This window comes from Sorex fumeus, unplaced genomic scaffold (genome assembly GCF_029834395.1).
Source record: "Sorex fumeus unplaced genomic scaffold, SorFum_2.1 ptg000002l, whole genome shotgun sequence".
Taxonomy (NCBI): Eukaryota; Metazoa; Chordata; class Mammalia; order Eulipotyphla; family Soricidae; genus Sorex; species Sorex fumeus.
The window spans coordinates 14825912-14838377 of record NW_026606059.1 but is presented as its reverse complement, the minus strand read 5'-3'; the positions used below and the strand labels follow the sequence as shown (position 1 = coordinate 14838377).

Here is a 12466-nt window from a genome sequence, read left to right as displayed (position 1 = left end):
AGCCGTCTGCTATCTCCTAATTGCAACTATTTCTTCCAACGGGTTCGAAGTCAAACACGCAACGAGGTTGAAAGAAGTTCTTAGGGAGCCGCCTCGTTTCGTGCCGAGGCGTGTTCAAGGTGAGAAGGTCTTGAACTTGGGGGAGGAGGTTAGGTGATTGCCTGCGCCTAGTGGCCCGAAAAAAGTGCACCGGGCGCGCCCACCACCTGCTGGAGATGCTCAGCCCGCAGCCCCGGCCGCGGCCGCGGCGTGGCCCCGCCCCTTGACAGGTTCAAGCCCCGCCCCCGCCTCCGATTGGCTGGCCTTCCACCTCCCTCGACCACTCGGAAGACCTGGAGGAGCGGAGTTTTCAAAGGCCTTGGGGGCGGGGTGCGGAGCGGGGCGGGGTGCGGGGGGGGGGGGTGGCGAGCGGGGCGGGCGGGGGGGGGGGGAAGAGGGCGAGACGCCGTCGCTGCTGCGCATGCTCCCCGGAAGCCCGATTCCGGGCCCGGGAGTCGGCGGCTGCGGGGCGGCCGCGGCGGCGTCGCGCGCAGGAGCCGGGGCCGGTGACGCGAGGCCGGGGTGGGGGCGGGGGGGCGGGCCGGGTGTCGGCGAGCGCGGCGCGCCGCCTCCGAGTGGCTGCGGGCGGCCTGGGCGGCGAGATGGCGACCGTGGGCGCCGAGGGCTGAGCGCGCCCGCCGCTGAGGGCCGCGGGGCTGCGCGCCGGGTAAGGATGCGGGGCGCGCGCGGGACCCTCGGGGTGGCGCGGGGGGGTGCGGGGAGGGGGAGGGCGCGGGGCCCCGGGGTGGCCCCGTCCAGGCCCCGCCGGGCGCTCGCCGCGGCCCCGCAGCCGGCCCTGCCTCCCTCCCTCCCTCCCCGCAGCCTCCTCCTCCTCCTCCTCCTCCTCTTCCTCCTCTTCCTCTTCTTCCTCCTCCTCCTCCTCCTCCTCCTCCTCGTCCCCGCCGCCCGCACCGCCCGGGACTCGCCGCCGCGACTTTGGCCGCAGTCTCGCCGTCCCGAGCCCGGGACTCGCCGCCCGACTTCGGCTTCTCCCCCCCCCTCCCCCCTCCCCACCACCCCTCTCCCCCCCACACACACCCCCAACCCCCCGGGCGTATTTTTCAGTTGCTCCCGGCGCTTCTCGGACTCTGCAGTTTTGCAGCTCCCCCCTCCCCCCCCCCCCCCGCCCCGCAAACACACACCCCGCACCTGCACCTTCGTGACCTGCTTGGTCCCGGTGACCTTGCAGTTTTTTTTCCCCGAGTTCTCAGCTCCTCTGTGACTTGGACCTTCCCTCCTCTTGCACTTGCATCCTTGAAATGTGCTTTTTTTAAAAAAAAAAAAAAAGGAGAGAGAGAGAGAGAAAAGAAAATTGCAGCTGGACCTTTTTCTCTTTACGATCTTTTGCATGATCCGGCTAGTTGCACCACCCTGTCTTGACTCACATCGATTTGGAGTTGAGTTTCCTTGGCTTCCGTCATGATAGGGGACCTTCATCTCCGAAGAAGAGAAGTAGCGATTATTGGGCCATTTCTGTCCCTCCGGGATAAAATATTTTCTAAGGGGCTTGATGTCTTTTTCTTTTTTTTCCCCCCTACCCTGTTTGGTAAGTTGTGTGTGTGCGTGTGTTTAAATTTTTTCTTTTTTTTTTGTGGTGGGATGATGTGCAAAAAAGATGAGGGGTTCTGTTGTAAAATGTTCTTGGTTAATAGTGGGAGAGGATGAACCTCTGTCAGTGCTGCCACTTCTCCTGGTGAAATACCTGGTTTACAGTTGCCTGCAGATTACTGTCTGCAGATAAGCTCGTGGCGAAATGCCTGGTTTCCAGTTGCTTGAGAATTCCTTTGTAAATTCATTTGACCTGTCTCCATAATTATCTGCGCGGCTTTATACAAATAAAAGGCACCTTTTAAAAAAAAAAAAAGGAAAAGAAACTTATCTCCGTGGCTTGCCTGAGGGATAAAATAGCTGTGGCTGAAAGTGATCACTTTTCATAGATACTACTTTTCTTTGATAATTTAGTGGCCAGTTGTTTGGGAGTTGCTCAAATTGAGTAGTGCAAAGTTCTTTAGGACCTTTCCAAGTCTTTCCTGGAAATGAAGATACACAACACCAGGACTTTAAAAACTAATAACCAAGGGGTAGATTTTGAGAGGAAGTTTAGCATGATAGTGATGTAGAAGTTGAATCTGCTTTCAGTGAGCAAGTAATCTGGCTTTTTTACTCAAAAACAGCTGAAATTTTACTTAATAGTACAGTTATTAAGTATCTTCTGCATGACTCTAAAAGGTATTGGGGGGCAGAGGTGAGATTTTTGGGAGAAGGATGATAACAATTTAGGCCTTAGCAAACTCGTTAGGCCGGTAGGACAATGCAGGAACACTTCATTTGTCCTTTAATATATAGTTAAGTTTCACAGATTTTAGATTGAGAGCCGGGAGATAGAGCTCATGTCTCAGATGGCAAAGGTACAGTTGGATTAGTTCACACAGCCTCTGGATTGGAAAAGCCTGGGAAAGATAATCCAGCATAGAAGGTGGGCAACAAAGTATTTGTTCCTAGTACAAGGGTGATGAAGCCTGAAGTGATGGTTTGGGGCATTTAATGATCACTGAATGCCATGCCAAGAGCCTGGGATGGAGGTTGGTCGCGGGTTTTCACATGGTTTTGGAGTTGGGAATGAAGTGATTCAAGTGTGGGTTTCAGAGGATTAGTCTGGGAGCCGTTTTGTGGTGTGCGGGTAGAGAGAAGCTGGAGGTCGACCCCTGGGTAGTTGTGGGTATCCAGAGTGAGGGTGACCCTGGGAATGAATGGAACAGGAGTGGATGATGGCAGAAAAAAACGGAGAGAAAAGTCCTGAAGAGTCTGATCCAGGGTGGGTAGGAAAATGTGTCGGTAGCATTTTGAGTGCCCACGAATGCATTCATGGGAGCTTTTCTCTGTGGCATATGTGTGGTACTTCACAGCAGTAATTCTCAGCCTTTAATCAGCTTCTAATTGTTGAGGAAATGAAAGACTTCTCCTGGCCTGGCAGATTTCCGCGTATAACTGCTTGTTGACATAATTTCAGGGAGCTTCATGCGGCAAATCCAGGGGCAGTGGTTAGGGATTGGAGCAGCTCAACATTTTTGCAAACTTTTAATTCTATGTATTCTATTATTTCTGGGTGTGGGGCTACACCTGGCATTGCTCAGTGCTTCCTTCTGGCTCTGAGCTCAGGGATCACTGCTGAGGGGGGGCTTAGGAGAGCATGTGGGGTGCCAGGGATTGAACCGCGACCAGGCGCATGCAATCAAGTGCAGTACCTACTGTACCATCTCTCTGACCCTATTGTAAACTTTTTAAAGCGACAGTCCCTTCAGATTCTTGTAATTCCTGATAAAAATTCCCTCAAGGTTTGATATATTATGTATACATATGCATATATATGTCTATACATATGTATATATATCTATACATACATGTATGTGTATATATATACAGGGAGACACTGGTTCCATACATTTGTGTTCTGGTTTATAGTTCATAGACAATCTCAACTAATTTCCATAATTTGCTATTATATTACAAAACAGTAGCCCAAGAAGTTTCATGATTTGCCCTATTTCAGTAAACAAGTGGGTAAAATGACATTAGGAGTTGGCAAAGATAGGTCCGTGCATGAACATACACGTGCATCTGCAAATGATCTGTCGTCTATACCTTGACTGTAGTTACTGCTTTTAAGTGACTCAATAAAGACTAGCTGATCCTGGGAGGTTCCTTGCAGTTCTTAGAGTTTGGTGGTTCTTGGGTTTTAGAGTCAGGTTGGACTGTCCCATGGTCCAGTTGCAGGAAACTGGTGAGGCAGTGACTGCCATTTATTTAATGCCTCTGCAGCAGTCCGTGTTGGTTTTTGTAATCTCTCTTCTAGATTCATGAATAAGTTTAGCATTAGTCCTGTCTTTCATAAAGCCCTTATTAGGAAAAATTGGAAACGACTAAACAACGTGCAGGGTTCTAGTCAATAAATTTTTACTGGGTTAGGTAACTTTTAGTAGAGTTAAAAGCTAGTTTTGCTTATAAACAATTAACTTCTCTACTATGAGATTATCTACCTGGTAGGAAACTCGAGCATATTATTGCTTGATACCTTCTATAGCTGGTAGGAACTTTAATTCCATAATTATTAGAAACATGCGGGTTTTTTTGTACTCTATCAAAATATGATTTAATTATAACAAGCTGTGAAAAGAGCACAAAATTAGCCTTTCTGATGTTTTAAAATGAACCAGCTCTTCATACTTACTGGAGTATAAAATTTCTAATGAGCACATTAGCTGGTGTTTTAATCCTTCTTGCCAATTTTAAGACTGCCAGATCTTAGTTTAGCATTTTGCATTTTTTCATAATGGTTGCATAGACTCATTTGGTTCTCAGAGCATCAGGTGTGTCAGGGGATAATCACTGCATCTTAAATCACCTCAAGCTCAGAGTTTTAAAAAGTTAGAAGTTAAAATGTTAGGGCGTTTGGCTAGAGAGTGACTAAATAAAGAAGTGCTCTCTTCCTACTGATTGTAATGGAAATTTAACTGACAGCCCTGTGAGGAGTCTGAATTTGGAATGTGTTTATACCCTATAGATCTGAACTTTTCTACTTCTTCCGATAGACTAAAATGGCAACTTCCTTGCAGCGGCTCTTGTTAGGTTATTATAAAGTATCACTAAATAGTTTTTCTCCTATCCTGAAGAAACCGAAGTAGATTTGAGAGTACCTTGATGAAATGTAGATTGTTCATACAGTTTGAAAATTTATTGGTTTCGGGGCTGAGTGGCAGTACAGTGAGTAGGGCGTTTGCCTTGCATGTGGCCAACCCAGGTTCAATCCCTGGCATCCTATATGGTCCCCCCAGCACTGCTACCAGTAATTCCTGAGTGTAGAGCCAGGAGTAACCCCTATGCATCACTGGGTGTGACCCAAAAAGCAAAAAGAAGATTTGTTGATTTAATATTCAACTGCTTTTACAGATAAAATTCTACTTTCATAGAAGTTTAGTCTATGAAAATTGCCTTTGGAAGGGGAGCATATAAATAGGAGTCTGATTCCCAAAGTGTGATTTGAATTTTATGATTTTTTTTGCCATTCATTATGTGAAAAACTTATCATTTAAGAAAATTTACCATTAAAAACTCCTAGTGTATGTATTTCAAATTTAGACAGCTTAAAATATTAATATCTGTCTATATAATGTAATGCCATATCTCCGATAGTTGCTATGTTACAAGGAAGATTGGCGTTTGTCTTAAGCGAGCTAAAATTGTTATTTGTCCGTACTGTGACGGTGTGCCTTTCCCCTGCCAGTTGTGCTGGGCGTTGAAGTCACAGTGCCGAGGGGACACAGCCCCAGCTGTCTGCTTAGAACTTGGGCTATAGTCGAGTCCTCGCTTCAGGAATGGCACGGATGCTATCTTCCGAGGTTGTGTGAATGTTTGGGGTTCTAATCAATCAGTACTTTCCTCTGGGTTTTGAAGGAAAGGTGCGAAAACAGAGAGAAACCAGGTGAGCATTGTTTCAGTTTTTCGGTGCTGTGTCACATCCCTAAAATTGAGCTTAAAAACTAGTTTCGTGACTTTCTCTCCAATTTCTGTCTCTGAGAAATCGCTGGCGCGCTCTCTCTCTCTCTCTCTCTCTCTCTCTCTCTCTCTCTCTCAATTCCAGCCGGGGCACATTTGAATGGTTCTGCAGGAAAAGCAGGGGTGGTGAGCGTTTTTTTTTTGCTAAGGGTCATTTGGCTAATTTAGATCACTCTCAGGTCATAGGGTCCAGGTCCAGGCAGACAGGCCCCAGGCAGCCCGTGAGAAATCCGTGTGTCTGTCCGGTCAGGAGCCAGGCCAGCCCTCACGGTTTCGTGGCCTGTCTGGCTCAGGCCGAACGTTCCCCACCACTGCCAAGGGCCGGATTCACCTGTAAGGTCACCTCTATCTTTCTCGGTCCTTCTGTTTCACATCCTAGTGGAGTCTCAGACCTGACACCCCCTCCTAATGGCTCAATAGAGGACCAATGCAGAAACCGCCAGGCTTCAAGGCTTGGGAGGAGCAGACACCATTTCTGCCACGTTCTTGTGGTTAGAGCAGACTGAGGTGGAGCTTTGGTCCCGTCGAGATTCAGGGGACAAGAATGTGAGACCCAGGGTTACAGCACATCGTAAACTGGGCTGTCTGAAATTGTTCTGCAAGTTGTGACTCCTGGTACTTTTACTTTGGGCCTGAGAAGGCAAGCCGAGTCTAAAGTATAAATGATAGCATGCTTGACTTATTACACAAATGAAAAGAGCGGTTGCTCTTTCTTTGGGGAGGAAAAGAGGAGAAAAGTTAGATGTCTGGGGTTTACCTGGTACGCATCAGGTTCAAGCAGAATCGACTTGCTCTGTTTGAAGGCTGCCCAGGCCAGTGGGCAGAGGGGCGGGCTGAGGAAGTTTAGGGCCCACGACCCCACAACCCAGCTGCTTCAAGGCAGCAGCTTACTCAGTATTAGGAATTAGATCAGACAGATGTCCCAGAGTGGGCCAGAGACAGGCAGAGATGGATTCCCCTTGGCTCTTGTGAAACTTGGCCTCGCATATTCCCTGACCAGTCACAGTGTCCTTGACCAGCCTAAAGCAACCTGATGCCTCAAATTTGTTTTCTCTTAAAACTGTTGGGATCAGCTCTGTTTCCTTGGAGAGGAGTCATTACACTCCTCCAGGGGACTGGCGCGGAATTCCTCCTCCTCAGGGATAGATGTGGAGGAAGGTCTTGGTCCTCCTCTCCTGGGACCCGGAGAGTCATTGATTGCTCGCTGGCTTTTTTTTTTTTCTTTTTGGGTCACACCTGGCAATGCACAGAGGCTATTCCTGGCTCTGCACTCAGGAATCATCCCTGGTGGTGCTCAGGGAACCATATGGGATGCTGGGAATCGAACCCAGTTGGCCGCGTGCAAGGCAAACACCCTACCTTCTGTGCTATTGCTCCAGCCTGCTCACTGGGGTTTGATCACATATCTTGAGAAGAAAATAAGCGTTTCACTATAATTACATAATTGCATCAGAATCTAAGATGCTATTAAGCATAGTTTTGGCTGTGTTTTTTTTAAAAAGTTGGTCCCTGTGTTCTTGTGTACATTTTTGAATATTCTGAACATAGTACTTGCAGGACAGAGTTTGTAATTGGAAGCATTGAGAAGCATGATTTATATAAGTTGAGCACGAAGAGGGGTTTGAATTACCTTAAAATGTTTTCTGATGACTCCTCCCTGCCCTGTTACTTGGGTAGTTTAAAAATGCTCTAGCATTAACAGAATTTTAAATGAGATAGCTTTAACAGGAGAAAGCAAGTTCTTTTGGTAACTGTTCACTACGCCTATAATTATGATTAAATAGGATGGATGGAAGCAACGTATTCAGTTCTTACTTGAAGAATACTGTGGTTATATATTAATCAACTTGCCAGGAATTGTATGTACTTGTGCAGGGGAGTTAAATGAACTTAATCTGTTACAAATTAGAATGCACATTACTTTAGAATAGTAAATGAACTAGATTATCTCAGTCATTAAATGCACGCTGGAATATATGTCAAGAGCCATAACTGTTAAGTTAGGACGTTTCGGTGCTGCCTAATACCATTCTTTCCTCGGCATTATTTTCTTCCTTCTATAAACATCTTCTTTCCTGGATATTTGGTTCTGATTTGGGTCCCACGGGCTGTGCTCAGGGCTTACTCCTGGCGGTGCTGTCTACATTCGGTCTTGGGGATGGCGCCTGGGTCAGCCTCACGAAAGGCAACTTCCTTCTGGTGCTACTATCTCTCCGGCCCCTTAACTAGATTGTTAGAAGATCAATTGAAGTTCTGTTTATGAAGCAGAGAGTATAGTTCCTGAGCACAAGCAAGGCCCACATCATTCCTCCCCCACCCTTTCGGAGAGTCTTCCAAGCAGTGCTCAGGATGCTTGGAGCCCCGTCCAGCAACTGTCAGCTCACTAGCCTGAAGCTGACGGGGACATGTGGGTGTGGTGCTGGGGGCTCCAGGCCTTCACCCGGTGATGCTGGGGACAATGTGGCGCCAGGGGTTGAACCAGGGTTCGACATGAGAGGCATAGTTCCTACCTCTGTACCATCTCCTGGCCCTTTTAGATCATTTTTGTTGCCCGTAATTCATTGTTATTAAGAAATTGAGCGTTCATAATCTGTCTTTTCTTTGAGCCCCTCATTTCTCGAGGATGGCCATCGCTTCATTTTGAGAGGTGCAGAGCTGCAGATCGGATCTCATCTCCCAGCTTACAGAATGCGTAGTCAGGGCCCAGGGATGTAGGCAGCCTGACTTTTGTCCCCGTCGCTGTGCCCCTCACCCCAGTGTGATTCCCGCACCCGGGCATCTGCGGGAGATGCATCCCATCCAAACGGGTGGCTCCTGGGTACCACTGCGAGTGTGTCCCCTGACCCCGCCACGGCAAAAAGAATGCCGAGGCTCTGATAAAATAGTTAAAAAAACACGTCTCATAAAGACTGAGTCTGAGAAAGTTACTGACTCGACATGACTGGCGGTTTTTAATCCTAGAGTGGTGTTTTTGGCTCTGCAGTTTGAGAGCAAGAAATTGTTTCCCACTGTGGTTGGTTGAATTACAGTGGAGAGCAGCTTGTCAGAAGCAGCCCCTCCGCCCGGCCACTGGTGTACTGGCTGATGTACTGGCTGAACTCGAGGGCTCGGAGAGGCCCCTGCAGGGATTTTCCTCTTTCACAAGCCCAGATGATTCTATGCAGTCGTCGATAACTGCATGTAGCAACAGGCAATTCGGGGTTCTACAGTTCTCTGAGATAATTTGTTTGGGGCCATACCTGGTGGGGCCCAGGGGTTACTCCGGGCACTGTGCTCAGTGATTGCGCCTGTTGGAGATGATCAGGGGATGGTACATGGTGCCAGGAATCGAATCTGAGTCAGTTCAGTGCAAGGCAGTTGCCTTCCCCACGGTATAATCTCTCCAGCCTTGAGTTAATTTTTTAGCTACTCTGTTCACTGAATGTACAAGTGCAATATAAGTACTGAGAACTTATTAAGAAGAGCAATATGATTGTCAAGGTCTTAAACTAAGCAAACCTGATAAGACCGATTACAGTATTAGGCAAGAGATAAGTACACTGCAGGCTGAATCAGTGACGTTTTCTTCTGTTAAAAAGCAAAAATTCCCGTGTTCCAATAAACATTGTTCTAAGTGAGAGATTTTTTTTTAAAGTCCACTGAAATAATCAGACATAGTTGTTTTTAAAAATCAGATTACCTGATTGACTTTCATGTAGCTAAAATCACCTACTACAAAGGAGATCATGATTGAAGGGCATCTAATTTAAAATTTGGTAGGTTAGCAGGGAGCCAGGACCATCTTTCATGGAGAAAAGCCCTTATTATAATGTCACTGAGTTGAAAAGAAAGCCTGAGAAGAAGTTTTAAGTTTGCCAATCAAAAAAAAAATTGCCGTGCACACACACACACACACACACACACACACACTCACTCACACACACTTTGACAGTTATTTTACCTACGTTTTGCTGAGGATATTGGGAGTGACCACCTGAGTTTGTCACTTAAACCTTCATCAGTTTGTGCCCCAGTGGTTGAGGACCAGTTTAAACTGGGGCTGTCCTAGGAAAGCACCACATTTTTATCCTTAGAACATTTTGAGGTTTAAAAAAGAAACATGGCAAGATCATGATTGTGTCTTAATTTGGGGAGGAAAGATTAGTTGCCATTTGTTTTGAAGAAGCCATTGTTTTTGTTTTTACCCAGTTTTCTGGAGAGAAAAACAGTAATAAACTTACTCTTTTTTGTCCTCTGAGCTGTGAAAATGGTGTTATGTTTAGGTGTGAATGGAGATACACATTATTTTCAGGAATTCTTTTTTCTAGTTAAAAATTTTTTTAAAACTACTTTTATTTTTTTCTAATGTCTCTTTGGGGGTTTTGCATGTAAAATAAATTAGATTTGAGTACTGATGCTCAGTTATTGGCAAAGTGATCTTGACAAAGTTCTCCTAGATTAAGCCCTTAAACTTAATGTAAATTGGACATTGATATGCAAAATTATCTTTCCTGATCCATAGACTTAGTGTGTGACTTTAATTCTCACACTCAGTAAGTTTTCTCTCTGTTCAGTTAGTGATACTTTGTCATATCAGTGGGTTTCACTTGTTTTTTTTTAGAGAGAGAGAGATACATTTCATTTCTTATGTTGCGTATACTCTCTGTTGGGGCTAGAGCAGTAGCACAGCAGGTAGGGCATTTGCCTTGCACACAGCCGACTCAAGACTCAGTGGACCCAGGGTCGATTCCGCCGCCCCTCTCAGAGAGCCCGGCAAGCTACCGAAAGTATCTCACACTCATGGCAAAGCCTGGCAAGCTCCCCGTGAGGTATTCGATATGCCAAACACAGTAATAAGTGTCACAGTGGAGATGTTACTGGGCCTGCTTGAGCAAATCGATGAACAACAGGAGGACAGTACAGGGTCTTGTCTTTTTTTTTTTTTTTTTTAAGTTCAATAGCATGTTTAAATATTAATAATATTTTAGTCTGGGGGGTTTTAATATGGTCAAATGCAATTGAGTATACTAGTTTTTCTCTTTTTTTCATTTTTATTGAGTCACTGAGAGATACACAGTTACAGAGCTATTCATGGTCATGTTTCAGTGATACAATGCTCCAGCACCCATCCTTCCACCAGTGAACATTTCCCATCACCAGGGGCCCCAGTTTCCCTCCCACCCTCCTTCCCCTATGGTAGGGCGCTTCTCTCTGGTGTGTGCTCCCTCCCTCTCTCTCCCCTCCCTCTCTCCCTTCCCCCCTCTGTCTCTCTTTCTCTCCCTCTCTCTCCCCCCCCCCCCCACCTTCCTTCCCTCCTTTCGTGCTTTATGGTTTGCAATACAGATACTGAGAGGTTACCATGTTTGTTCCTTTACCTACTTTCAACACAGTTCTTTTCCAACGATCATTGCCCTAGTGGTCCCTTGTCTGCCCCAACTGCCTTCTCCCCCAGCACCCAGGCCAACTTCCAAGCAAGGCAAGTGCCCTACCCACTGAACTATCTATCTCTCTGGCCTCTCAATTGCGTTTTGGTGTTTTGATTTTTTTTTTAATTAATTTATTTTTTTTACAGTTGTAGATTTACAATTTTTTGTGCTTGGGTTTCAATTATACAATGATCAGATACCCATCCCTCCACCAGTGCCCGTTTTTCACCACCATGGATAATATCCCTCCCACCCCCATCCCCCCATCCCCCCCCTGCCTCTGTGGCAGGGGGGTGTTTTGATTTTTTGATTTTTGTTTTTGCCTTTTTTGTTTTGTTTTGTTTTGTTTTGGGCCACACCCAGCAATGCTTAGGGCTTGCTCCTGGCTCTGATGATGCTTCAGGAACCGTATCAGGTGCCTGGAGATCAAACCTGGCTTGGCCATATGCAAGGCAAGTACGCAGCCTTCCAACTCTGTCCTGTTTCTCTGGCCCCCATGTCTTTTTGCAACATGATCCCGTGCCTGAAAGGCTATATTCCGCCTCAGAATTGTGGCCATTGCAGAGTGGTCCACCCAGTTTTTAAATAATAGCAGCAAAGTTCCAAGGGGGGGGCAGTTTCACAGAATGGGCACACCCTAGTTTTTGGTAAAAAATGACACCAACTCTGAGGATTATGCAGCGGTTTCTTAACCTCTATATTGTCATGAAAGCATAGTGGGAAAATATTGGCATTTCGATGCATCAGAGTCACTGAAAGTGACGATGTGATGAAAAGGTGTTCAGTTCATATTGAAAACCTTCCATATTCTAGAAACAGTCCTGGTTTGCAGTTAGTGTTGCTGGTTTTTTTTGTTTTTGTTTTTGGTTTTTTTTTTTTTTACTTTCACAAAGCTACATTCATTCCCCCCCCCCCCCCCCCCAGTTTCCAAATGAGACAACGGAGACTCAAGTTAAATATATAGACTTAAAATTTTGGTTTGAGTATGTCTGACTCTTAAAGAAGTTCTCTATATTGTATTATCCCCAGGAGGCTCTTTTCAAACTAGAAATTGGCACTTTGGAATTGAACAGCTAGCGGATCTCCCTGACTACTTACATGCTGGTAGATCAGAATTCTTTTTGTTTGGGGGCCAGACTGGTGTGTGTGGGGGGGGGGGGGCTTTTCGTGGGAGTGAAGGGGAAAGCTTTGTGTTTTCTTAGCATCCTCTTAGCCTCAGCTGAGCTCTGTTTTTCCTGACTGTGTGTGCTGCTTCATGAATTGTTGTAAAAATGTGTGTGAAGAATAATACCCAGATGTCTTATTTTGGTGTGGGACACATGTGGCGGTGCTCAGGGCCACAGCGGGCTCTGTACGCAGGGGTGGCCCCTGCTGGGCCTTAGGGGCCACATGTGGTCCTGGAATGAAACCTGCGTGGCTGCTTGTCAGGCAAATGTCTTGCCTCGAGTCCTATCTGTCCAGCCTCCCCA

The 12466-nt window shown here is 46.4% G+C and overlaps 1 protein-coding gene across 1 annotated transcript in view; it reads left to right on the top strand.

Annotated features, from left to right (window-relative positions):
* Positions 1 to 534: 534 nt before the first annotated feature.
* Positions 535 to 12466, top strand: part of WWP1 (WW domain containing E3 ubiquitin protein ligase 1) — an 89192-nt gene continuing 77260 nt past the window's right edge. Inside the window, exon 1 of the mRNA XM_056110099.1 lies at positions 535 to 706. The gene's annotated coding sequence lies outside the window, so the exon portion shown is untranslated. The remainder of the gene's footprint in view (positions 707 to 12466) is intronic.